The sequence below is a fragment of the Vulpes lagopus genome, chromosome 13 (assembly GCF_018345385.1).
Source record: "Vulpes lagopus strain Blue_001 chromosome 13, ASM1834538v1, whole genome shotgun sequence".
Lineage (NCBI taxonomy): Eukaryota > Metazoa > Chordata > Mammalia > Carnivora > Canidae > Vulpes > Vulpes lagopus.
Window position 1 is genome coordinate 11,356,727 of NC_054836.1, and position 4,588 is coordinate 11,361,314.

Sequence of the window (4,588 nt, forward strand, 5' to 3'; positions counted from 1 at the left end):
CTTTAAAAAAAAAATAATACAATCTATAAAAGAATATGAGAGGAATAGGTTGGGTGGTAGGAGAAGTTGATCTGCAGGTAGATCCACAGTCTCAGCCAATGTGGAAAGCTTCAGAAGTAAGGTTAGTGTCAGGTATCCTGCATTAGGCCACAAAGACTGGAATTCTTATTCTCCTGTCTTGCTTCAGGCTGAAGAAGTAGGAAAATGAATGACTTTAGGTAATAATGGTTCTTTCTAACTGATGCTGATGATCTCAGTAAGCTTCTCTAATGGACCTTATATCTCATAGTAGTCAGTAAGTATTCCCCTTGAAGGGGAATCTGGGCACCCAGATACAGGAGAGAGAAAATTAGATTTGGCAAGCTAAGGCCACGAACAGATGATGTCAACTGTGACCATGTTTACCTACTTTATGACATTCAAGGGTACTTGACACAATTTGTTACATTATACAAATTTATCTAATTGAATGAATGAACTGCTAAAAAGCATTATGTACATGGAAGGTTATAAGTAGGTACAGTGCATGGGAAGTAGGTATAGTAAGCACATCTACTTTCTTGTTTCTTAGATGAAATTATATGATCTCTGCTATTAGGATGACTATGTCAAACTTATACATTCAGCATCCTAAATAAAATTCTTGAGTTGTTAAGTTGGTTTCACTTTATAATTAATGGTCTTTTCCCTTTTCCCATTCGAGACAGGCCGGCACTGTGTATATCATTTCACTATCTGAAATATTGATTTGATTTTTCACTAATCTACTAAAATTTGAATTGCCTGGTCTGCCAAAAAGAAAAACTTAGACAAGAGTCCAAGAGGGACTGAGATGTACAACCCAACATATTCGCCTAAAATTTTTGTATTAATTCTGGGCAGAACATTCTCATTAGTGGCCTTCTCAGTAGTAAAATAGAATCCCTAAGAAATTTGGCCCTGCTTTTATCTTTAGCATTTTTTTAGCACAGTTTGTGACTTATCTTTTCAAACTATTTTCATTGGAAACTTATTCCATCTAGTAAATGCTTCCTGTTTTAAGTCCTTAATTACAGAATTCATTTATCCACTTTTATTTATTTCACGTTGATTTTTCTCAGGGTGTCTTTCATGAATCTGCATCTTGGTATCAGCTCCCGTCTCATTTTTGCAGAGGTTGAGCTATCAGATGGCAAGTGGTTCATAGGATCGGTCGGATTGTTCATATGCTTTTCAAGTTAGCAAAACTAATTGTGGAGGGAGTAAAGAAAGCCTGGCATTCTTTTTGAGCAAACAACAAGACAACTGAAGGACTTGTTCTGTTTGCATTGGGTTAAATTCTCGGTAAAATGGTGGCTTATTGTTGACACTTGTAACTATGTAGCCTTCAGGGAGACTGTTCTCTATTCCTAGCAATGGGTCTTCAGCTGTCAGTGTGAGAGTCACTTTTCAGAAAATCCCAAATTTTGCAGATCTGAATCTAAAGCACTGTGTCACCAACAATCAGTGACTATGCCTGGACTGAAATTGTAATAAGGAAAGATATTTTACAGCTATCCAGACAAATTCATTGCTGTAATACAACATATAATGTGGTTAATATAGTATAGTTTCTGTTTGTGTGATAGCATGTTGCCAACATGTCCTATAGGGAAAAATGGTCTCACTGGTTCAATTCCCTCCCCCCCAAAAATTATGGGACACCTGGTGACTCAACAGTTGAGGTCTGCCTTTGGCTTAAGGCATGATACCAAATCGGGTATGATTACCACATTGGGCTTCCTGCATCTCCATTGCTTATGTCTCTGTCTCTCTCTCCTCTTCTCTCTGTCTCTCATGATAAATAAATATAAAAATTTAAAAAACACACAAAAAATCTGATAAACACTCCATCAGTAAGAATGTGCTAAGCATTAATTAAGAACTATTTGGATATGACATTATTTATTATTATTATTATATTGGAAAACTGCAAGCAAAACTAACAGAGAAGTATGAGGCGAATAACGAAACAACAAAAGACAGATTGGAGTAATGTGGGCCATTCTTTGAGTTGACATTCTATTCATGATTATAAATGGAAACCTATTGTTAGTGTTTTAAATGAGACTTATATTGTAATATTTCCAGGAAGGTCCAATGTTTTCTAAAAACAGCAATTATAAAAACAGTGTCTGTCCTTGGCTGAATTTTAAGTAATTCAATCTAGGGAAAATGCTTTCAAGCTTATATATTATTTATATATTATATTTGTCCTAGAGTGGTTTCTTTTTAGTTTCTTTGCTCATGAAGGCAAGAAAGGTTGTTAAATAGGGCCGGGTTAGAGTATACCATATTGGCAAAAATTTACTCTGGTAATTTACTATGGGGAATTTACTGTGGGGAATTACTCCCCCAATTGGTATGGGAATGTGAAAAGTTGTTAAAAAAAATGACAAGAGATTATTGCCTTGCTTTTTCGCATGACAACAATTAAATTCTAGTTGACATTTTTTAACAATGATTAATTTAGAACTCCAGATGCAGAAACATCAACTCATGGTTGTGTGGGATCCCCGGATTCAGTTGAAGTAAATGTATCACTCGACACATTTGCTTTTGTCAAAAGTTTTTGTATACATGCATAAATTATTCTGTATATCACATTTTGAATTTAGCATTTAGAGGAAACTTCATCTATAAGTGTAGGTAACTCAAGCTACCAAATATCAAGCTATTTTTGTCCCAATTATGTTATTTCTCTATTTCCATAATCTCTTAAAACACTTCACTTGGAAATTGAAGACATGTTTCACCAACTGCCTGTTTAAATTAAATTTCCACAGCTATAGGATCAAGTTGGCAGTAACGTGGCAAGTGTATTTTTTTAGTGTTTAAGGTTAAGAGTAATATGAACATGAAATAGTTAAGATCATTAATTGCATATATATATAATCTTGCAATTTATCTGGGTTGTAAATCTTTTCATTACAGTTAAGATCCAAGCTGAATTTTCAAATTTTCTTTTTATTTTATGGTCTTTTCTTAGATTCTAAATGGATAAAGCAAAAATCAGAAGAAGATAATCATCAACACACATTGTTTGAGACTTATAAAGATATGTTTAATCCTTTATCAGAACAAGCCACAGTTGACTACTCGCCCCTCACTCCCCCTGACATTAGATCACTGCCATATTCTCCATCCAGCTCCAAAAAAAAGTATCAGATTTTTAAGGTGGCGAATAAGAAAAGCACAGGTGGATACCACCTACTGTAAATGCTTAGTTCTTCTTAGATCAGTAACAGCTGTTGGTCTTTCACAGTTTGTTACAAAGCAAGCAAAGGCGTAGAATGTGGGCTATTTACGTTGTGCAGCAATCCATTTGTTTTTCTACAGAACATGATAACCAATAGCAACTTGAGAAGTGTTTCCCTTTTTGGTCTTTTGGTAAAAAAAATCTTCCTCTCTTCCGGCCTGAACTGCCTACCTTGCACAATAGTGCTGTTAATCTATTGATAATTCTTGGACACATATAAATTATATAACTACCATGTGTTTTAATCTCACTAATTTCTGAGAGTGTACATTATATAGTTTAAAGGATTTTAAGAAATTAATGAGCATCTGTTACATCTGTCTAGGCATATGGGGGAGAGAGGTGAAAAGTAAAGGGGACAAACTGTTTTAGGTTTGTGATAAAGGTTTTACCTAAATGCCCCCCTCTCACTGAGCTAGTAATCCCCCTCTCTCATCGTTTACAAGAAGCCAGGCTTTCCCCACTCATTGAGGGTATAAGCAATAGTAAAATTGCATATTTGTGATTAGGACTGGCCACTGAAGAAAAGTCTTAGTATAGGGCTGGTCATTTGTTGGAAAAAAGGAGTCTTAATTAAATCATTAAAGGGAGGTAGCACATTTGGGCATGATTTTAGGACTATCCTTCAAGAATGCTGTGTGGTTCACCTTGATGATAAAGTGTGAATAGGATATTCTAGATCACAGCATCAGTCAAGCAAGAGTGTGTTTCTTTGGTCTATTAATTGAAAGCAGTAAATCCTAAGTACGGCATAAATAGGAGAACAAGCATCAGAAAATATCTCCTAGGGACAGGTTTATAACAAGATTAACATCAGCCTGCCCAGAACGATGACATCTGAGTATATCCTGATGTCCTGAAGATGTATTCAAATAAATCAGCAGCTCGGTAACGGCTGATGCTGGGTAATAGTAATGATTAGGCCAAGATTGACAGAAGTTGGAAAACACAAAGGTAAATACAAGAATATAGCATTAGCTTGTAACAACTAATCAATTAAAAGTAATAAATGTTCAGTGGTAATATACAGAAAATAAATGGCAAGTCTTCCTGTAGTTCTAGAATCAATTCAGGAAAATTTGCCTTTTAAAACCCAAATGATTTCATATGGAAGATCCTTTCCCCACCCCCCCCAAAAAAAAAAAATGACAATTTATAAACAGTGCTTACTGACTATCAAGGAAAAAATGAATGTCTACACAAACATAATAAATGGAAAAAAGAGTACACTGCAATAAGAGAGTATGGGCATCAGGGACAGCATTAGGATTGTTTTTGAATTCACTTCGACTTTAAGAGTATTCATCAGGA